This window comes from Bos mutus, chromosome 10 (genome assembly GCF_027580195.1).
Source record: "Bos mutus isolate GX-2022 chromosome 10, NWIPB_WYAK_1.1, whole genome shotgun sequence".
Lineage (NCBI taxonomy): Eukaryota > Metazoa > Chordata > Mammalia > Artiodactyla > Bovidae > Bos > Bos mutus.
Genome location: NC_091626.1, coordinates 63,955,488 through 63,978,946, shown reverse-complemented (window position 1 = coordinate 63,978,946; position 23,459 = coordinate 63,955,488). Strand labels below are relative to the sequence as shown.

Genomic DNA, 23,459 nt, shown 5'->3' with positions numbered 1-23,459 from the left:
TCTATAATCTCCTTCTAGATTTCCAAATAGATATATGTGAGACTTTTTTACTTTTTTCCCATATGCTTTAACCATTTAAAGAATATTTTCATTGTTTTATATCTCTGGATTGCATTTGGAATTTTCTGTATTCTAGTTCACTAATCTGTACTTACCTAAGTAAGTATTTCTGTGCCTAATTCAGACCAACTTACTTGCCTGTTGAGCATGCAGATCAAGAAGCAGCAGTTAGAACTGAACATGGAACAATAGTTCCAAATTGGGAAAGGAGTACATCAAGGCTGTATATTTTCACCCTGCTTATTTAATTTACACGCAGAGTACATCATGCAAAATGCTGGGCTGGATAAAGCACAAGCTAGAATCAAGATTGCCAGGAGAAATATCAATAACCTCAGATATGCAGATGACACCACCTTTATGGCAGAAAGCGAAGAGGAACTGAAGAACCTCTTGATGAAAATGAAAGATGAGAGTGAAAAAGCTGGCTTAAAACTCAACATTCAAAAAACTAAGATCATGGCATCCAGTCCCATCACTTCATGGCATATAGATGGGGAAACAATGGAAACAGTGACAGACTTTATTTTCTTGGGCTCCAAAATCACTGCAGGTGGTGACTGCAGCTATGAAATTAAAAGACTTGCTCCTGGGAAGAAAAGCTATCACCAACCTAGACAGCATATTATAAAGCAGAGACGTTACTTTTCTGACAAATGTTCGTATGGTCAAAGCTATCGTTTTTCCAGTAGTCACGTATGGATGTGAGAGTTGGACTATAAACAAAGCTGAGCACTGAAAAATTGATGCTTTTGAACTGTGGTGTTGGAGAAGATTCTTGAGGGTCCCTTGGACTGCAAGGAGATCCAACCAGTCCATCTTAAATGAAATCTGTCCTGAATATTCACTGGAAGGACTGATGCTGAAGCTGAAGCTCCATTATTTTGGCCACCTGATGGGAAGGTGAAGAAGAAAAGACCCTGATGTTGGGAAAGATTGAAGGCAGGAGGAGAAGGGGACAACAGAGGATGAGATGGTTGGATGGCGTCACCGACTTGATGGATATGAGTTTGAGCAAGCTCCAGGAGTTGGTGATGGACAGGGCAGTCTGGCATGCTGCAGTCCATGGGGTTGCAGAGTTGAATACAACTGAGCAACTGAGCTGAACTCTTTGAGATGAAGGACTACATATATTTCATCTTAGTTGAGTTTCTGTGACATTGCCAGTGATCAATAAGTGTTTGCTGAAATGAATCCATGTATCTGAGGAGTAATTGTTGGCTTGATCTTCTTATTCAATCCAAGATATAAACACGTGCTAAAATGCAAGGTGGTTGTTGACAAAGAAAGGGGGAGGATGGGGGCTCTCTGCTTATGATAATGACATATAGAACTAGTTGGACTGTACTGTTCCATCTGCAGTCGAAAGGGCTGGTTCGGCCAGCAGGAGCACGTGGCAAACTTGCCTACCCGCTGCGGCTAAACCAGGCTCTTTTTTACAAACAAAACTGCCAAATATCCTGATTATGCAATAAGATTGGGGCAGGAAACAAGCCCTAATGCCAAGTTACAGATTTAGGGAAAAGCTGCTTTTGAATTGGGTTACCTCAGCCAGTTTGATGTAAGTTTGATCTTGACATTCTCTCTCACTTAAAAATACATGAGGGAAGGTTACTGTCAAGAAAAAGGAGTACAGTAAGTCTGAGAAGGCTTGTTCAAACTAGTAGCTTATCCCGGGCACCAGGTAATTGGGGCAAGGTAGGCAAACAGTGGATGTAGTCCACCCTTAGAAACACCAGTTGCCGGTATTAATCAGAGCAGTCCATCTTTTAAGTCTCATTAAAATGAAGATTTATGCCTGCAGTCTTTATGTAGCAGATGTATACCCCTCAATTGCTGTCCCCAGCTGTGGCCATGATCACGCACAGGTAGGGTTACAGTCCAGAGAGATATGCATGACTTCAGAGGGAGTTTCCCGGAGTGTTTTTGGCAAGAGGGCCAGGGCTGGTGGGAAGGGTGAGTCTCTCTCTGTGGCATTCAGCATCTGGCAGTTGGCCATCGTTCACTGGGAGGTTCCTGGAGAGAAATAGGAAAATCAGTCTTCAGGGCAGTTCTACAAAAGGACATGTGGTGAAGCTGCTGATTTTGAGATTCCACCCAATGAGAAAGGAATCTCTGAATACAATTAATTTTTCCCTCATGGCATATGTGGTTATCAGACTAGACCATGGCATCAGTGCTGCTATAGAACAGTTTCAAAATCACACAAAAAAAACAACTGGCCCATTGTTCCAGGGTATGCTAAGTGGCTTCAGTTCAGTTCAGTTGCTCAGTCGTGTCTGACTCTTTGCGACCCCATGAATTGCAGCACGCCAAGCCTCCCTGTCCATCACCAACTCCCAGAGTTCACTCAGACTCACGGCCATCAAGTCACTGATGCCATCCAGCCATCTCATCCTCTGTCGTCCCCTTCTCCTCCTGCCCCCAATCCCTCCCAGCATCAGAGTCTTTTCCAATGAGTCAACTCTTCACACAAGGTGGCCAAAGTACTAGAGTTTCAGCTTTAGCATCATTCCTTCCAAAGAAATCCCAGGGCTGATCTCCTTCAGAATGGACTGGTTGGATCTCCTTACAGTCCAAGGGACTCTCAAGAGTCTTCTCCAGCACCACAGTTCAAAAGCATCAATTCTTCGGCGCTCAGCTTTCTTCACAGTCCAAATTTCATATCCATACATGACCACTGGAAAAACTATAGCCTTGACTAGACGAACCTTTGTTGGCAAAGTAATGTCTCTGCTTTTGAATATGCTATCTAGGTTGGTCATAACTTTCCTTCCAAGGAGTAAGCGTCTTTTAATTTCAGGGCTGCAATCACCATCTGCAGTGATTTTGGAGCCCCCCAAAAGTTTTTCATTCTCCTCTTTCACTTTCATCAAGAGGCTCTTTAGTTCTTTTTCACTTTCTGCCATAACGGTAGTGTCATCTGCATATCTGAGGTATTATTGATATTTCTCCCGGCAATTTTGATTCCAGCTTGTGCTTCTTCCAGCCCAGCATTTCTCATGATGTACTCTGCATATAAGTTGAATAAGCAGGGTGACAATATATAGCCTTGACATACTTCTTTTCCTATTTGGAACCAGCTTCAGTATGTCCAATTCTGTGCGACCCTAAGGACAGTAGTCTGCCAGGCTCCTTTCTCCACGGGCTTCTCCAGGCAAGATTACCGGAGTTGCTTACCATGCCCTCCTCCAGGGGATCTTCCCAACCTAGGGATTGAACCTGAGTCTCTTAGGTCACCTGCATTGGTGTGCAGGTTCTTTACCACTAGCACCACCCAGGGCAGGCCATCTGGAATAGAAGGAAGCCCTGTAGTCCCTGATCTGAAATCCTGACTTGGGCATGCTTGTTGGTATCCAAAAGTGAAAGTGAAGTTGCTCAGTCATGTCCGACCCTCAGCGACCCCATGGACTGCAGCCTTCCAGGCTCCTCCGTCCATGGGATTTTCCAGGCAAGAGTACTGGAGTGGGGGTATCCAAAGCGATCCCCAAAAATGTCATCAAATGATCATAGTTAGACTCAGTTGAATTAACTTTATTATTGTTAATAAATACATATTATAAAGCAAAGAACAGAGATGTCTGATAGAGGCAACCATCATAGGATGATGGTCAAAGCCTGGAATTCAGGGACATTGATGGAATTCAATCCCAGTAAAACAGAAACTCACAGCTGGACAATTCCCCGGGTCTGATGGGAGCCACAAACTCTAAGAGTGCAGAGGAACAGATGGCAGCACTAGTAGGTCCGATTCTGATTTCTTCTGCCTGGAAGTCTTCTGCTTTATCTCAGCTGGGGATTTCAGTTCTTCCTGATGCCAGTGATTTCCATCTGGGCCTGTGGTGAAAAATAAACCTCTGAACCATTAAGATTCATAAAGCTGTTAGCAGTTAAGGTGTAAAAAGCTCTCGAGATGTATCTGTGCATGTGATGCTTGTCTGTTTTGTGTGAAAACAATCAGACTTGTGGAGAAAATTCAATATAGGTATAAAATTGAAATCTCTCATGCCAAGACCCTGTGATTTATTGTCCCAGAAATGAAGTAAGAATGTAATGACATAGTGATGGTGAAAGTACTATTTTGAAGATTGTAATGTCACTAATGAAAAAGTTGGCTTAAAACTCAACATTCAGAAAACGAAGATCATGGCATCTGGTCCCATCACTTCATGGGAAATAGATGGGGAAACAGTGGAAACAGTGTCAAACTTTATTTTTCTGGGCTCCAAAATCACTGCAGATGGTGACTGCAGCCATGAAATTAAAAGACGCTTACTCCTTGGGAGGAAAGTTATGACCAACCTAGATAGCATATTCAGAAGCAGAGACATTACTTTGCCAACAAAGGTCCATCTAGTCAAGGCTATTGTTTTTCCTGTGGTCATGTATGGATGTGAGAGTTGGACTGTGAAGAAGGCTGAGCACCGAAGAATTGATGCTTTTGAACTGTGGTGTTGGAGAAGACTCTTGAGAGTCCCTTGGACTGCAAGGAGGTCCAACCAGTCCATTCTGAAGGAGATCAGCCCTGGGATTTCTTTGGAAGGAATGATGCTAAAGCTGAAACTCTAGTACTTTGGCCACCTCATGCGAAGAGTTGAGTCACTGGAAAAGACTCTGATGCTGGGAGGGATTGGGGGCAGGAGGAGAAGGGGACGACAGAGGATAAGATGGCTGGATGGCATCACTGACTCGATGGCCGTGAGTCTGAGTGAACTCCGGGAGTTGGTGATGGACAGGGAGGCCTGGCGTGCTGAGATTCATGGGGTCGCAAAGAGTTGGACACAACTGAGCGACTGAAATGAACTGAACTGAATATTTCTTGTGCAGCCCTCTCTTGGGAAATATATGGGAAGAAATTGGAATTAAGTTCTTTGAGTTTTAAAACTTGAACAACGAATTATAATACAATGTAAAGGGTTCAATATTAGATACAAATCTAGAATGACAGAAAACCAGAGCAGAAGTCATCAGCCAGGGTGGACTTCCTGCTGATCCAAAATGTTCTAGGACCACCAAGATGGTCTCTGACCATTTTCTTTACCCTAAGGAAAAGCAGCCACCCACTTGCTTTGCACAGCATCTGGTAGCTCCCCCCAATAAAACTCAACAACAACAAAAAATTGGTCCATACATCCCATTGAGAAGAAAGCAGAGCAGACACAGGGAACTTGTCCCTGGGGTTTACTGCTCCTTCCAGAGTCCAGGAGGTAGGCTGATAGTGAACTGGGAAGATATGAGCAAATGTCCTTTCTAATGAGGTCAGTACCACAGAAAAATATGAACCTCGTATTTTCAGATACTTAGACTTTCCAAGGGATTTGAAAATTTTAAGTTTTTAGATGAGGTCTCCTGACTTTTAAACACTAGTGTTGAAAAAAATCATGTAGGTCAAATAAACCATGATTATGGGGTGGATCTAACCTGCTGGCTGCCAGTTTTCATTCCAAATAGACGTTTGCATTCCAAATAGAGTTCCATGAATGTCTGTTGAGTTCTACCTGTGCTAGGCGTTTTCCTAGGTGTTGCCCAGGATGTGCCTGTATCTCCTCCTGGCAGTTCACAGTCCAGAGGGAAAGAAAGACCAACTGGCAAATCTGAGTGCACTGTGCGCAGTGGTCTGGGGGTTGGAGGGGCAGCTAGCACACGTCTGTAGACTGTGCATGTCACAGAAAGCCACTTGGCGGAATGATGCCAGAGGAGTTGAGTCTTGAACCTGAGTTGAATGTTGAATGTAAACTAGGTGAGGAAGGCAGTTGGGGTAAAGAGATAAGGGCATGGCAGGAAAAAGTCACAGGAAGAACCGAGGGTGAGCAGCCTGCACTGTGGAGACACCCACACAGCTCAGTGAGTGACATGAGGTGAGGCCGGGGCTGGAGGGACCAAGGAGGACTCTTCCATATTAACATGTTTGGGCTTTACCCCAAGAGCGATGGGTAGCCCATGGAATATTTTGAGCAGGATAGAGATTTGGTGAAATTTCTGTTTGAAAATTCTCTTCAGCAGCTATGTGGAGCATGAATCTAAAGGGGAAGAAGATTGGCATCAGAGATATACTTAGGCATCCAGGGGGGTAAAACAGGCAAGAGATAGTAAGGGTGTGAGCTTGGGGTGGAAAGGAGAGTAGGAATTTGATAACTACTTAGGAAATGAAATTGGAAGGACATGGAGATTGAAGAAGTGAGAAGAGAGGACAGAGATCAAGACCCAGATTCTAGACCTGAAGATGGGTGGGTGGTGTTAGGGGCCATCCCCGCCTGCCTAGGACTGTCCTATTAAGACTGAGAGTCCCATGTGCTGGGAAGTCCCTTCGTCTAAGGAAAATAGGAATGACTGATGACTCTAGTGATGGTTCTTCAACTACAGGAGGAACAGTAGAAGACATAGGTTGGGGAGATAGTAAGTTGATTTGGAGCATATTGAATTCGGAGTGCCCCTGGACATCCAGATGAGGGTTTCCAGCAGGCCCTTGGAATATGAGTCTGTAGCTCAAGAATGGGAGAGTTTTGACCTGGAAAGAGTGGATTTAGGCACCACCAGCATAAATAGGGATTGTTTGGGAATACCATGAAAGTGGGTTTAATCATCCAGGGAATCTCTGTAGAATAAAAAGGGAAGTAGATCTAGAATGAAACTCTGGATAATGAAACATGAAAACTCCAACATTTAAGGGGAATATAGAGAAAGAAGGGCCTGTAAAAGAGGCTGAGAAGGAACAGTTATAGGGGTGTAAGGAGAACAGATTGAACATGGAATCTGGGAAGAAGAGTGAGCAGAGTGTGTCTCAGTGTATGAGCAGTCATCAGGGTCAGAGGTAAGACATCCAGTACCATGAGGAGAGAAGACTGTGCCTCAGCTGATGATCTTAGCTGATGCCCTCTTAGTGGTTTGGTGCATAGAAGCCAGGGTTACTCCTGGGAAGGAATATATGTAAGATCAGAAAATGGAGACAGTGACTACTGTCTAACCACTTAGAAACTTGAGGTGAAGGGAACAAGAGAGGTAAAACAAAAGGCAGAAGACCATGTGTGGTCGAGGGGAAATTAGTTTCTTTGAGATGGGTAAGAACTGAACAAGCTTATAAACTAAGAGGGGAAAATTGGTAAAAAGAAGAAAATTAAAGATACAATGGGCAACAGAGGTAACTGGATCAGGACCCACGGGGAGATGAAATGATATGGAATGGACTCAAAGACACAAAGGAAGAGACTGGCCTTAAACATGGGGGAGAAGGATATTACCACCCAGGGACTGTGGCAGAGAGAGCAGGCTGGGATGATCCTAAAGGAAAGGAGGAGTGTCTGCCTGGAACAGGGAAGGCACAAAACAAAGGGTTGTGCTTAATGTCAGTAAGGAAAAAGTAAAAAGTGAAGAAGTATTGAAGGAAGTGATGGAAATGTTGAAGATGTACCTTAGCCGCTACTTTAGAAGAATGCATATAGTTAAAGGAGTCAGAGTATTTTCAGGTAATAGTAGACAAACGATTTTTGGAAAATTTCAGAAAAAGATGTCCAAAAACTGACTAAACACTTATTATTTGATTGAGAGGATTATATACAATTGTTCCCTTTAGAATGAAATGATCTGTTGTTGTTCAGTCTCAGTCATGTCTGACTCTTTGCGACCCCATACCAGGCTTCCCTGTCCTACATAATCTACTGGAGCTTGTCCAGACTTGTGTCCATTGAGTTGGTAATGCCATCCAACCAACTCATCCTCTCTCATCCCCTTCTCTTCCTGCCTTTTATCTTTCCCAGAAGCAGGGTCTTTTCAAATGAGTCGGCTCTTTGCATCAGGTGGCCACAGTATTGGAGCTTCAGCTTCAGCACCAGTCCTTCCAGTGAATGTTCAGGTTTGATTTCCTTTAGGATTGATTGGTTTGATCTCCTTGCAGTCCAAGGGACTCTCAAGAGTCTTCTCCAGCAACACAGTTCAAAAGCATCCATTCTTTGGTGCTCAGTCTTCTTTATGGTCCAACTCTCACGTCCATACATGACCACTGGAAAAATGCTTGACCATATGGACCTTTGTCAGCAAAATAATGTCTCTGCTCTCTTTTTAATATGCTGTCTAGGTCTGTCAGATTCAAATAGCATCCATTCATACTGTTAAAGAGATTGGAGTACCAGACCACCTTACCTGTCTCCTGAGAAACCTGTATTTGGGTCAAGAAGCAACAGTTAGAACCAGACATGGAACAACTGACTGGTTCAAAATCGGAAAAGGAGTATGTCTAATTGTATATTGTTATCCTGCTTACTTAACTTATGTGCAGCATACATCACAAGAAATTTCAAGCTGGATGAATCACAAGCTGGAATCAAGATTTCTGGGAGAAATATCAACAACTTCCCTGGTGGCTCAGCTGGTAAAGAATCCACTTGCAATGTGGGAAACCTGGGTTCAATCCCTGGGTTGGGAAGATCCCCTGGAGAAGGTAACGGCTACCCACTCTAGTATTCTTGCCTGGAGAATTCAATGGACTATAGTCCATGGGGTTGCAAAGAGTTGAATATGACTAAGTGACTTTCACTTTTCAGATATGCAGATGATACCACTATAATGGCAGAAAGTGAAGAGGAACTAACAAACTTCTTGATGAAGGTGAAAGAAGAAAGTGAAAAAGCTAACTTGAAATTCAATATTCACAAAACTTAGATCATGGTATCTGGTCCCATCGCTTCATGGCAAATAGATGGAGAAAAAGTGGAAACAGTGACAGATTCTATTTTCTTGGGTTCCAAAATTACTGTGGAAGATGACTACAGCCATGAAATCAAAAGACATTTGCTCCTTGGAAGGAAAGCTGTGACAAACCTAGACAGGATATTAAAAAGCAGAGACATCAGTTTGCCAAAAAAAGGCCTGTATAGTCAAAGCTATGGTTTTTCCAGTAGTTGTGTACAGATGTGAAAATTGGACTGTAAAGCAGGCTTAGTGCCAAAGAATTGATACTTTTGAATTGTGATGCTGGAGAAGACTCTTGAGAGTCCCTTGGACAGCAAGGAGATCAAACCAGTCAATCCTAAAGGAAATCAATCCTGAATATTTATTGGAAGAACTGTTGATAACACTGAAGCTCTAATACTTTGGCCACCTGATGTGAAGAGCTGACTTATGGGAAAGACCCTGATACTGGGAAAGATAAAAGGCAGGAGGAGAAGGGGACAGCAGATGGTTGGATGGCATCACTGAGTCAATGGACATGAGTGGGGCAAGCTCTGGGAAATGGTGAAGGACAGGGAAGCCTGGTGTGCTGCAGTCCATGGGGTTGCAAAGAGTCAGATATGACTTAGTGACTGAACAACACACTGTTATCCACCCCAAATTGATATGTTGAAACCTAATACCCAGGGTGATGGTATTAGGAGGTGGGGCCTTGTTTAAATCATGAGGGTAGAATCCTCATAAATGAGATTAATGCCCTTATAGGAAAAGACACCAGAAAGCTCCCTTGCCATTTCTACCATGTGAGAAAGTGAGCCCTCATCAGACACCAATTGCAATTTCCAGGACTGTGAGAAATAAATTTCTGTTGTTTATAGGCCACTCAATCTGTGGTGTTTTTGTTGTAGTAGCAGAAAATGACACATACATACACACACAAACACACACTCATGCACACATACACATACACACATACACACCTTATATATAAACAATTTACTACTTGCTTGGACTCCAAAATAGGGATTAAACCTCTAAAACTATTGTTTTCAGACATAATCAGGCTGAAGAGAAGTTTTTCTAGTTGGGAAGCCAGTGCATAAGTACAGAAAAGCAATAAAAAAATCTCTTTCCATTTAAACTTGTGTATTCAGTTAGGTTCAATTTAGAAATCATTGAGAAGTCACTCAAATCCAATATTGAGACACATGCTTTGAGAGGAAATTATGGAAGGCAGTCAAGCAATGCTCTGCTCCTTGATAGTCTGTGGGTGAAGCCATTGCAGCATGAAGTGGATAAGTGGGGCCGGTGCTCCGCCAGCAGCCAGCAGGGTGGTCTCCAAGCTGCCCCAGTGAATCATCCTTGCTCACAGCCAACACGGGGAAATGCCATGGCATTTCATTAGTTCTGCTTATTCTGCTCAATGACTAGGAGCCACGTGGATGATGCTTTTCAGCATATGAATTTACCTTCTGCAGCTGCTTTTTTTTTAAAGTAGTAAAACAATTTTTTGCTTTTTTCTTTTTGTTTTGCTATAAAAGGAATATATGCCCTTTGTAGACATTTTGGTCAATGAAGGAAAATAGAACAAAGACCAAAATATCCCCTCTATGTGGAGTAGTGTTCACATTTTGGCCTATTTCCTTCTTGTCTTTCCAATGTGGTTTTCAGACGACAAAGACTGGACTCTTCCTTTCTGAGAAAAGCAGATAATTCCAGGACAGGAAAATCCTCCTGGCAGAGGCACCAAAAAATCCTGGTCCTAATCCCAGCTCCACCAGTGTGGAGTTTGTGGTCTTGGCAGCTGCCAATCCTCCTGAAGCTACTCAGCAAATTCATGAAAAGGTGACATCAGTTGGCTAACCTCTAGAGCTTCTTCCAGCACACAGATGTGATGGGCCTGTGATGGCCTGATTCCCCAGAAAGGTGTGCTTTTCTATATGCTTTCTTCTTGGGCAGTTAGAGCCTCCCCTCTGAAATTCAGAGTCTGCTGAAGCTGTGACTGAAAGACTCAAGGCATTTTCAAGTGATGTGATTATGCTCCTTTTTGTCAAATCCTAGAAAATTTTAAATAGGACAACTGCTTTACAACGCTGTGTTGGTTTCTGCCACACAACAATGTGAATCAGCCATAAGTATACTTATATCCCCTCCCTCTTGAGCTTTCCTCCTACCCTACCCCATCCCACCTCTCTAGGTCATCACAGAGCACCAGGCTGAGCTCCCTGTGTTGTACAGAAGCTTCCCACTAGCTATCTATTTTATACCTGGTAATGTATATATTTTAATGCTACTCTAATTTTTTTTAAAAAGCATTGAATAAAGATGCATTTCAGTGTAGGGCATATATCAGATATATCATAGAATCTCTAATGACACAAGGTTTATGACCAGCCAGTTAACCACATAAAGCCAGTGGCCGGCTTTGTTCTAGCTAATAATTGAATTAAAAAGTCAAGGATTAATTAAACTGAGTGAACTCCGGGAGTTGGTTAACTAAATCTGGTTCAGAATTTCTCAAACTGTTTTCTTAGAAAAAAGAGGCATTCTCTAGTAAAAGAGAGTAGTGGTCAGGTAAGTTTAGGAAAGATTCCTATAAATCAAATGTAATGGGCTTCTTTGCTGTACAACTTCTTACAACCTGAAATATGCTTAAGTGCATTGAGACTACCAAGGAGGAGATGAACTCTGCCTCCTAGTTAACCTGATCATCGAAGTGCTTTGTCAAGGCAGCGTGATTCACATCTCAGGAGCAGTAATTCACATCCCAGGAATATTGGTATTCCATAGAACACAGCTTGAGAAATACTGTTGTAGCTCCTTTTCAGTTCAGTTCAGTTCAGTCGCTCAGTCATGTCCAACTCTTTGCGACCCCATGAATCGCACCACGCCAGGCTTCCCTGTCCATCACCAACTCCCGGAGTTCACTCAGACACACGTCTATCAAGTCAGTGATGCCATCCAGCCATCTCATCCTCTGTTGTTCCCTTCTCCTCCTGCCCCCAATCCCTCCCAGCATCAGAGTCTTTTCCAATGAGTCAACTCTTCACATGAGATGGCCAAAGTACTGGAGTTTCAGCCTTGGCATCATCCCTTCCAAAGAAATCCCAGGGCTGATCTCCTTCAGAATGGACTGGTTGGACCTCCTTGCAGTCCAAGGGACTCTCAAGAGTCTTCTCCAACACTACAGTTCAAAAGCATCAATTCTTCGGTACTCAGCCTTCTTCACAGTCCAACTCTCATATCCATACATGACCACTGGAAAAACCATAGCCTTGACTAGACGGACCTTTGTTGGCAAAGTAATGTCTCTGCTTTTGAATATGCTGCTGCTGCTGTTGAGTCGCTTCAGTCATGTCTGACTCTGTGTGACCCCATAGACGGCAGCCCACCAGGCTCCCCGTCCCTGGGATTCTCCAGGCAAGAACACTGGAGTGGGTTGCCATTTCCTTCTCCAATGCATGAGAGTGAAAAGTGAAAGTGAAGTCGCTCAGTCGTGTCTGACTCCTAGCCACCCTATGGACTGCAGCCCACCAGGCTCCTCCATCCATGGGATTTTCCAGGCAAGAGTGCTGGAGTGGGATGCCATTGTCTTCTCCATTTGAATATGCTACAGATTCTCAAAGAAGTACCTTTTTGAGGCCTCTTTCAATAACTATATGTGAATGCTGTAGTCACTGTGGTGGTATCCTGAGCTGAGTTTTTAAAGCCCATAATCCCCTTCATCTTTTATACTCTATGTTCTAAGTTTTGAAAGTTCTTGTGTTTGTAGGCCAGTATTAATTTTCTCAGACGCATGTTTATCAACTCGTGCTACCTTGTGCGTAACTCTGTACCAGCACTGATTTTTGCCTCTGTGCACCTATATGATCTTGCGTGATTCATTTAATGCCTTTAAGTAGGGTCAGGTGACTTAGGCTGGGGTCCAGGAGCAGCAAACGCTGGGCGGGGAACTGCTTCAGGAACTGGCAAGCTCAGTGTTAAGATTCCCAGGATTTGAGGATGTTAAAGGAAAAGCAAAGGTCAGGGAATCCTGGTTGGGGGAGGGAAGAGGTGGGGAAGGATGTAAGGCAGAAGCAGAGGGATCTGAGCTGTCTATCCTAATGTTGGGCTTTTCTGAGTCAGGTTGTTGCAAAAAAGGATCTGCAGAGGCCTCATCATCAGGAGGAAAGTTAGGGGTCAAAATTGAGGAGTAGTCTTGGGCTTTTTGGGCCTGATTGACCTGTCACTTTCTAGAAGAGCAATAAACAGGCTGGTGCAGTAGTCAGGCTGTACCTGTAGATATGTGAGCTAAGGATCCAAGGAGGGAAGCAGTTCCATAACAAAAGTTGGAAGTTTTCGATTTGGGGCAGGCAAGGGTGGGGGGGTGCCCCTCTGGGCAGGTGTTTATTTTTACCTAATTCATCATCCTTTGAGAATATTTATAGACTGTACAGGCCTTTTCTAGATAGGGTTTGAGGCCAGCCTGAAGTGAAATAATGCTACTACCAACATGAAGTACTTAGCAACAACATGTATATATATATATATTTAATCAAAAGTGTCTATCAGTGTTTTGGGACATAGTAGAAAAAAGAGGCTTCCACAGATAATTAGTAAAAATAAAAATTATTCTTGACTCTCCCTCCAACTCCTCCATCCTCTCTTCCTATTCTGTTGTCTCTTCCCTGCCTTTGGCCGTGAACTCGCCTCCCACTTCTCTAACTCTGGGGAGAAGTGTGTGCTGTTTCCCAAGGGTCTTGACTCACTTTCATGCCATTTTTGCTGTTATCTAGACCTTTAGATTGATCATATGCTGTGTGCTGTGCTAAGTTGCATCAGTTGTGTCCAATTCTTTGCAACCTCACGGACTGTAATCTGTCAGTCTCCGCTATCCATGGGATTCTCCAGGCAAGAATACTGGAGTGGGTTGCCATGCCCTTCTCCAGGGGATCGAACCCGCATCTCTTATGTCTCCTGCACTGGCAGACGGGTTCTTTACCACTAGCAGCACCTAGGAAGCCCCTTTGATTGATCACAGCCCCTAAACAACCAGACTCTCTGGCTTTGGTTCCTGAACTCCCTGCATCCCTTTCATCCTCCCACCAACTTCGAAGACCTGCTGTGTGAGTTGGACATGGGGCATGAGATGAGCAAGACAGACATAGCCCCGGACCTGGGTCATAGACCTTCTGCCTCCTGCTTCCCCAGGCTCTTGGAGTCTTGGGATGTGTTCCAGGCTGCCTGACCCCCTGACCTCTGGCCTGCCTTGATCCAGCCAGTCTGTCCTGTCTTCCTTCTTTATTTCACTTCTGACTCTGCCCCAGGGCACCTGCTCCTTCATTCCCTCCCCATCAGGTCCTTCCTTTGTCTTCCACCTCCTTTCTCTTCCTTCTGCTTCCCCTCTGTACTAATTGTAGTCTGTTCACAGTTCTCAATGAATTCTAGAATTCCAGCTCATCCTGCTGTCCCTGGCTCTGCTGGGCCTCTGCTAATCTCACCTGTCTTGCTGCTGAGGATTTGTGGCGGGACCTCATTTCCTGGACAGAAGGGGCTCTGTCTGCCAAAGGGGATTCCATTATGCCTTCTGTTCCACTCTAGGGAGCAGCACAACCAGCGGCTGGCTGATTTTATCACAGGAAGTCCATTTCCAGGGGGCTTATTAATTCAGATAAAAATGTACAGAAAGCTTCACGAATTCCAATTTGTTAGGTAAAATATGTCTGAACTAAAGCATTAACATGCCTTAATTATAAGGTATTTGAAATAAACTATATAGCTCAGATGGTAAAGAATCTGCCTGCAATGCAGGAAACCCTGGTTCAATTCCTGTGTTGGAAAGATCCACTGGAGAAGGGGTAGGCTACCCACTCCAGTATTCCTGGGCTTCCCTGATGGCTCAGTTGGTAAAGAATCTGCCTGCAATGCAGGAGACCCTGGTTCAATCCCTGGGTTGGAAAGATTCCCTGGAGAAGGGAATGGCTACCCACTCCAGTGTTCTGACCTGGAGAATTCCATAGACTGTATAGTCCATGGGATTGCAAAGAGTCAGATACAACTGAGTGACTTTCACTTTCACATACATATATATGTATGTATATAAATATATATATATACAGACACATATGTATATACACATGAATTTAAACTTAATAAAGGAAGCTGTACAAAACACTAGAAATACAGTAGAAATGGAAACAGTGTGGACGTGGGGTCTGGAGAACTGGCTTTCTGGGCCCCACTCTGCCTCTAGCTGTGTGATCTGAGGCAAGTCACTTCATTTCCTTGGACTACAGTTCTGCAATCTCCTTTCCCTGCAGTGAAAAGAAGCATTCCGACTATATATAATGTTCCTCCATTTTATAATAACAGTTGCTTGCCATAACTACAAAAATGAACCAGCTAAACCCCTTTGGAACCTTCACAAATAGACAAGTGATGGTGCCATACTTTAGAGTTTTTGCTGCAGTAATAATTGAAAACCCACAGAAGCAATTTTTAAAAAGGCTATAAATCTTCAAGTGTGTGATGATTAGGAAGAAGCATGATGAAAGAGAGGGTGCTATGGTTGCCAAACCATACTAATTTGATGAGCTACAAGTCCCTGTTACTTCAGTTCCTTTCTTTGTACTACATTTATTAAAGCACTTTGGGAACCTTCTATTTTCCATTTGAAGCTAATGATACGGTAAAGAATTAAAAAAAAAAAGTTCTCCATTCTCCACCTTACAAATGGGCTTCTTGAACATCCATCATTATTAAATATCACAACTGGATTGTGCTTTATAAAATGCCCTGGTCATATAGTAAGGCCCAGTTGTTAGGAATTGGGCAGGTTGTACTGTAGCTTCTCACTATAATCAGATGAAGGCCCTAGTCAACAGGTAAAACAATATCCCTTATGGGAGTGTTCGGTAGGGCAAAATGGCTGATTTATAAAAAACTTGAATGCTTTAACGTAGAACAGATGTTTATTAATGTGAAACAAATGGATGAAGTCATGAATATTTTGTAAATCATGGACTCATGTAGCCGAAGACGACCTTGAATGTTTGGTCTGGGCTTGTTCTGACATCTGCTTGGGTTCTAACATGATTGTTTGTTTACTAACCTTCCTAAGGTGCCTTGGAATGTGGGCCAGATAAAGTGGATAAAAAGGAGACTTGCGGTCTATATGAATAACTCGATTCCTTTGTTTAAAAAATTCAGCTGTTCAGTCTTTGACCTATACTGCTTCCTGTGCTGTAATTCTTAATTTTTGAAGAGTGAAAGAGAGTTGTGTTGGTATGATGTGAGAGATCCCTACCAGTAACTCATTGCCCTTACTTTCTTGCATGGCCCTTTTCCCATCCCCTCTCCCCCACTCTAATCTCTTATCTGTCTAGGGAAATGTTTGCCAAATGACTGATTAGACTTCCACAGTAAATTGCATTTTCTGGAGATGATCCTGATAGCATTTTCACAGCTTCCATGGAAGGTTCTGAGATTATGTATCTTATCTTCATACTTTTGGTATCTTTAGTCTAAACCGCCTGGTATCTCTAAGGTTTAAAAAAATTTTTTTAGCATGTTTTAAATGGACAATCCTTTGAAGTTAGGGGCACGGTGCTTCCCTGGTCTTTATAAACCCAGTCAACACCACAATATCTTGTGGTATTTTTCCAAACCACTTTCCAAACCATTAGTGATGCAATTCCAAAACCACTTGGATGATTGATTATTTATAATTAGGAAAACTAGAAGATAAACAATATGAAAACAGAATTGAAAGGGAATCTGAATTGTGTTCTAGTCTGCATACCGATTTTTTTTTTGGCTTGGCCTGGGGTTGCGTGAGCAAAAGATAAGTCACATAGTGTTCAATTGTACCCAGAGTAGCCATCCCCTGGGATGGACTTTGATTCACAAGCCATGATGTACTCTTGGTCTTTTTCGAGATGTCTGCAACTGTTTTAGCTGCATAGAGAGTTGGTGATGGAAATGAAGAGGTGTGTTACTGAAACACTCAGGCTCCCTGGTTCTGAAACCATGGCTGTGACTGTGGAGCTTGGGCTGCCAGAGAGAATGAAAGAGCTCCCTTTAGCAGGGATGGCAGAGGTCTTCTGAATGAACATATCATCCCCAGTCCTCCTTCCTCATCTCTGCAGGTCACACAGCATCTGAGGTGCACAAAGCAATGTAGGGAAGCACTGAATGGGGCTTGTAACTGGCTAAATATTTGCCCCCCTTGCTTTTTTTCTTTTCTAATTAATTTTTTTATTGGTGTATAGTTGACTGACCATGTTGTATTACTTTTTGATCTACAACAGAGTGAATCGGCTGTACATATATCCACTCTTCTGTAGATTCTTTTCCCATATAGGTCATTACACAGTATTGAGCAGAGTTCCCTGTGCTGTTCAGTAGGTCCTTATTAGTCATCTCCTTATGTATAGTAGTGTGTGTGTCTCAATCCCAGTCTCCCAACTTATCCTTCTCCTCTCCCCTCCGACCCCGTAACCATAAGTTCGTTTACTACATCTGTAACTCTATTTCTGTTGTGCAAATAAGTTCATTTGTACACCCGCCCCCCACCACCTTTTTAAGATTCCACATATAACTTCCCTCCTTACATTGACACTCCTATCTATTTATAACTGAAAGTCATTGGTTTTGCTTTGGTTCCCTGTAGCAGCAAAGAGCAAATATTACTTTCTCCGACAATCCCTTACTCTCCTCAGTCTTCCATTATTATTTTTCTGCTTCTCATAATCTCTCAAAGATGACTGTCAGTGATTCTGAAAGTCCTTGAGGCCCTGTAATCCAATTCATACTGGCCTGGATTCTTGAGGCCACTTGAAGTGACTAGGCTGTCTCTCACTAGCTCAATAGGCAAGAGCCTATCTGAAACTGAAATTCCCTCTTTGCGTTGTTTGTTTTACCTTCTTTAGGGTTGAACACTGGGCTGCCTTGTTGAATAGCACAGAAGGAAAAAGCCACTGGGCACTTCTGCTTTCTCTCTTCCCTCCTTTATCACTACACCAAATTCCCAAATGAAGTTCTTTGCTTTTGTCCTCACTTCAGACATATCTTGAAAAAGCAATTAATGGCTCCTTTAAAAAAAGAAAAACAAGTCTTAGACAGATAATGCTCATCTTTAGCTTTTGTGACATTACTTGAACAAGTTCATGCTAAACAACAAAAATGGTACTAGGAATACTATAGGTAGCTTAAATACTCTTGTCTTTCTGTTAGTAGAATTTGACACCCTAAGTGTTTCACTCAGTGTTATATCATGAGAGTCTCTCCAAGTCATCGGAATTAATTTATATATACTGTGTTCACTCATTCCATTAATACTTATTGAGCAGTTACTATGTGCCAGAAACTATTGCAAATGTTGGGATGCATTGAAGAAAACAATAGAGACAGAGCTTAGTGTTAGAAGTTACTAATTACATAGATGCTTAATCATAATAGTGCCACAAAGAAAATAAATACATGTGGATCATGAGAGAGACTGTATGGGGGACACTGACCTAGTCTGGCATGTAGAAGAAGCTCAGTGGAAAAGACCCTGATGCTGGGTAAGATTGAAGGCAGAAGGAGAAGGGGACAGCAGAGGATGAGATGCTTAGACAGCATCACCAAGCCAATGTGCATAAATGTGAACAAACTCCTAGAGATAGTGGAGGGCAGAAGAGCCTGGCCTGCTGCAGTCCATGGTGTCACAGAGCTGGACACAACTTAGCGACTAAACAACAACATTCAAAGTTCAGTCTTTCAACTGATGTAGATTCTGGAGATGTTGATTAGTGGTCTGTGGTAAGTACAGAAATTGAGGATTAAATATTTAAAAACCTCGATGAACATGAGTTTGAGCAAACTCTGGGAGATGGTGAGGGACAGGGAGGCCTGGCCTGCTGCAGTCCATGGAGTCACAGAGTCAGACCTAACTGAGTGGTTGAACAACAACAATGGCAATACGATTATGTGATTTTATGTTAAAAAACTGGAATATGTATGTTGTCTGTTACTTTTTCATTTTTCTCTAGTAATTCATTATTTTTTAAAATTTAAACAGCAAAATGTTTGTTCATGATACATTGGGAGGGAAAAACAAGTCCTCTCTCAAACATAGTTTGCATGAAAGCTAGTAGAACCCCCTTGCTCAAATTTTCTTTAATGGATCCAAAGTTCCCTAATGCTATATAATGATTTTTTTTCCCCTTTCTCATGGGAAACCAATGGAATTAGCAAATTTTAAGAACATACATGTATATTTAAGCCACACAAGATCTGTGAATTCCTTTCCCAGAAAGATAAAGCACACCTATTGCAGCAATTGGGGCATGTATTGTTTAACGAATTTCTGTGAGAAATTTCTCAGTCTAGGAATTGTGTTGCTTGCTGCTTTATTTTTGCCCTTAGACTATAGCATGTTACTTAACCACTGAACTTTTGTGTGTTGAGACAAAGGAGTTATGGTTACATGAATTATGATTAGATGCTACTACTCCCATTTATTTCTTTCCAGGAGAAGTAATGAAAGATGTCAAAAAACTTTCCACCTCTGAAACCTTTTTCCAGTTGTGTCCATAGAGTTCAGCTATGGGTCAGAGGCTGCTACCCTTGTGTCCACATCCCCAGTAACAGAGACCAGAACTGTTTAGACATTTGATATAATGAAGAAATCTCACAGTAAGCCCTGAAGCCACTGTGTATAATACCTGCATGGCATTTAGCACCATACTGGATGGAAAATAAAAGGAACTACAAATGATTTTTTTGTTGTTGTTATTTTGTCTTAAAAAAATGAAAACTAGACCTAGCTCAGAGAAAGGGCTTATCCATAATATTGAGGAGATATCCAACAGATGAGAACTGTGTTTTGTTAAACATCTGCCTACCATCAGTTTGCTGGTCAGTATAAAAATAAAAGTTTTTGTTTGCTTTTGCTCCGTTTGCATTAAAATAAAGCAAGGTGTAAAGTAATGAATGTCAATTCCGATGTCAGACTGCCTGGGTGTAAGTCCTAGACTCTACATCTTACTAGCTGGTGACCTAGTTTAAGTTACTTCCCTCCCAGTGCCTTTTTCCAACAACATATTGAAGATAATAACAGTAAAAAACAAATCCATGTGAGGTAAATAACACACACTGTTCTGAACACGGCATTCAACAAATGTTAGCAGTTCCTGTTTTCATGATAAAACTCATAAGAAGAAATTCTGTTAAAAGGATGAGGAGGAAGGAAGGCAGTGAAGGAGATGAGGAGGGAGGAAAAGAAAGAAGAAAAGAAAGGTCACAAGGCAATCAAAGAACATGGGATGTGGATCCACATGACTTGGGCTTTGGGTCTGAGCTCGCCATTCCCTTGAGTGTGTGATCCAAGCAGTCATGTGACACCGCTGAACCTCGGGGCCCTCTTCTCGTCTGTAAGTGGAATGGTATCAGTAATATCTGCCTCACAGAGTTGTCGTGAGTGGAGATGAGCTGATATATGATTAGGACCCTTGTGAGTGATAAGGAAGGATGATGAGGGTGTGGTGATGTGTCTCAGTGACTCTTCCTTTGGCAAGGATTTTCTTAGGCATGTGCCTGCTTGAACTGGCTTCTGGAGGAGCTGGATCCTTGAGTTTGGGGCTTTGGGCTGGGCCTTCCCCCTATTCTGGACCTATGTGCAGCAATTGTTCATTGAGATCAAATGCGTAGACCCCACCTACCTGGGTGCTGGCAATGGAGAGGTGAAGATCACTGCTGGATATCAGTGTGTGTGTTTTCTGAATTGCTTCATCAGAACAATGTGCCTATAAATGAAGAAAAGCTTCATCTGGGCCATTCTGCTTTTGGTTTACCAGTGTAACCCTCTTAGGAAATGGAATTGGAGATTGAGCTATAAGTCAAGTTTCTTTACAAAAAAAAGAAAGAAAGAAAGGCTGACTGATGAAGAAACAAGTTGAAAACCCAGAGGCCAAGATTTCCAGTCTCATTTGTGCCATGACTTGCTGAGTGGCATTGGGCAAGTAACTTAATCACTTTGAAGCTTCATTTCCTTGTTCACAATATGTGGCATGACAGTACTAACCTGCCTTGCTAGTTTACTATAAAAATACAATTTAATATTTTCCATGTCTTTTTCAGCACACACTGCTTCCAAGACTACCTGGTTTGGGATAAGTTGGAAATAAAAAAAGGAAAACTCTTCCTACTGCACATCAACTGTATTCACAAGAATATTTTACTCTTTTCTATATGAATTTTCCAAATTTGCTGGGATATTAAGTGCAGAACTTTCCCAGCATCATCTTTTAGGATCTGAAATAGCTCAGCTGGAATTCCATCACCTCTACTGGCCCTGTCCATAGTAATGAGTGCAATTGTGCAGTCGTTTGAGCATTCTTTGGCATTGCCTTTCTTCAGGATTGGAATGAAAACTGACCATTTCCAGTCCTGTGGACACTGCTGAGTTTTCCAAAATTGCTGGCATATTGAGTGCAGAACTTTCACAGCATTATCTTTTAGGATTTGAAATAGCTCAACTGGAATTCCATCACCTCCACTAGCTTTGTTCCTAGTGATGCTTCCTAAGGACCACTAGACTTCGCATTCCAGAATATCTGGCTCTAGGTGAGTGATTACACCCTCATGGTTATCTGGGTCATGAAGATCTTTTTTGTATAGTTCTTCTGTGTATTCTTGCCACCTCTTCTTGGTATCTTCTGCTTCTATTAGGTTCATACCATTTCTGTGCTTTATTGTGCCCATCTTTGCATGAAATGTTCCCTTGATATCTCTAATTTTCTTGAAGAGATCTCTAGTCTTTCCCATTCTATTGTTTTCCTCTATTTCTTTGCATTGATCACTGAGGAAGGCTTTCTATCTCTCCTTGCTATTCTTTGGAACTCTGCATTCAAATGGGTATGTCTTTCCTTTTCTCCTTTGCCTTTCACTTCTCTTCTTTTCTCAGCGATTTGTAAGGCCTCCTCAGAAAACCATTTTGCCTTTTTGCATTTCTTTTTCTTGGGGATGGTCTTGATCACTGCCCCCTGTACAATGTCACAAACCTCCATCCATAGTTCTTCAGGCACTCTATCAGATCTAATCCCTTCAATCTATTTGTCACTTCCACTGTATAATCACAAGGAATTTTATTTAGGTCATACCTGAGTGGTCTAGTGGTTTTCTCTACTTTCGGAAACCTTAGCAGTGGCCACAGGACTGGAAATGGTCAGTTTTCATTCCAATCCCCAAAAAAGGCAATGCCAAAGGATGTTCAAACTACTGCACAATTGCACTCATCTCACACACTAGCAAAGTAATGCTGAAAATTCTCCAAGCCAGGCTTCAACAGTATGTGAACCGTGAACTTCCAGATGTTCAAGCTGGATTTAGAAAAGCCAGAAAACCAGAGATCAAATTGTCAACATCCGTTGGATCATCAAAAAAGCAAGAGAGTTCTAGAAAAACATCTATTTCTGCTTTATTGACTATGCCAAAGCCTTTGACTGTGTGGATCACCACAAACTGTGGAAAATTCTTAAAGAGAAGGGAATACCAGACCACCTGACCTGCCTCTTGAGAGATCTATATGCAGGTCAGGAAGCAACAGTTAGAACTGGACATGGAACAACAGACTGGTTCCAAAGAGGGAAAGGAGTATGTCAGGGCTACTTATTGTCACCCTGCTTGTTTAACTTATACACAGAGTACATCATGCGAAATGCCAGGCTGGATGAAGCACAAGCTGGAATCAAGATTGCCAGGAGAAATATCAATATCCTCAGATATGCACATGATACCACCCTTATGGCAGAAAGCAAAGAGGAACTGAAGAACCTCTTGATGAAAGTGAAAGAGGAGAGTGAAAAAGTTGGCTTAAAACTCAACATTCAGAAAACTAAGATCATGGCATCCAGTCCCATCTCTTCATGGCAAATAGATGAGGAAACAATGGAAACAGAGACTTTATTTTGGGGGGCTCTAAAATCACTGTAGATGGTGAATGTAGCCATGAAATTAAAAGACACTTGCTCCTTGGAAGAAAAGCTGTGACCAACCTAGACAGCAGCAGAGACATTACTTTGCCAACAAAGGTCCCTTTAGTCAAATCTATGGTTTTTCCAGTAATCATAGGTCTGAAAGTTGGACTACAAAGAAAGCTGAGTCCTGAAGAATTGATGCTTTCCAACTGTGGTGTTGGAGAAGACTCTTGAGAGTCCCTTGGACTGCAAGGAAATCAAACCAGTCAATCCTAAAGGAAATCAGTCCTGAATATTCATTGGAAGGACTGATGCTGAAGCTGAAACTCCAATACTTTGGCCACCTGATGCAAAGAGCTGACTCATTGGAAAAGACCCTGATGCTGGGAAAGATTGAAGGCAGGAAGAGAAGGGGACGACAGAGGATGAGATGGTTGGATGACATTACCAACTCAATGGACATGAGTTTGAGCAGGCTCTGGGAGTTGATGATGGACAGGGAAGCCTGGTGTGCTACAGTCCAGAGGGTCGCAAGGGGTCAGACTCAGTGACTGAACTGAACTGATATGAATTTTCTCAGTTCCATTCTGTTAGCTGGTTAGTAAAGAATACTACCCTGGGCTTCCTTGGTGGCTTAGATGGTAAAGAATGCAGGAGACCTGGGGTTTGATCCCTCAGTTGGAAAGATACCCTGAAGAAGGAAATGGCAACCCACTTCAGCGTTCTTGCCTGAATCCCATGGATAGAAGAGCCTGGTGGGCTACAGTCCAGGGGTTGCAAAGAGTTGGCCATGAC

At 42.5% G+C, this 23,459-nt stretch overlaps 1 long non-coding RNA gene across 1 annotated transcript in view; it reads right to left on the bottom strand.

Moving 5' to 3' along the window:
* Window positions 1–392: 392 nt before the first annotated feature.
* Window positions 393–23,459, bottom strand: part of LOC138989528 (uncharacterized) — a 48,977-nt gene continuing 25,910 nt past the window's right edge. The window contains exons 2-4 of the long non-coding RNA XR_011465818.1: window positions 17,625–17,795; window positions 3,731–3,897; window positions 393–2,076 (exon numbers count right to left, since the gene is read on the bottom strand). This is a non-coding gene — a long non-coding RNA (uncharacterized lncRNA). The remainder of the gene's footprint in view (window positions 2,077–3,730; window positions 3,898–17,624; window positions 17,796–23,459) is intronic.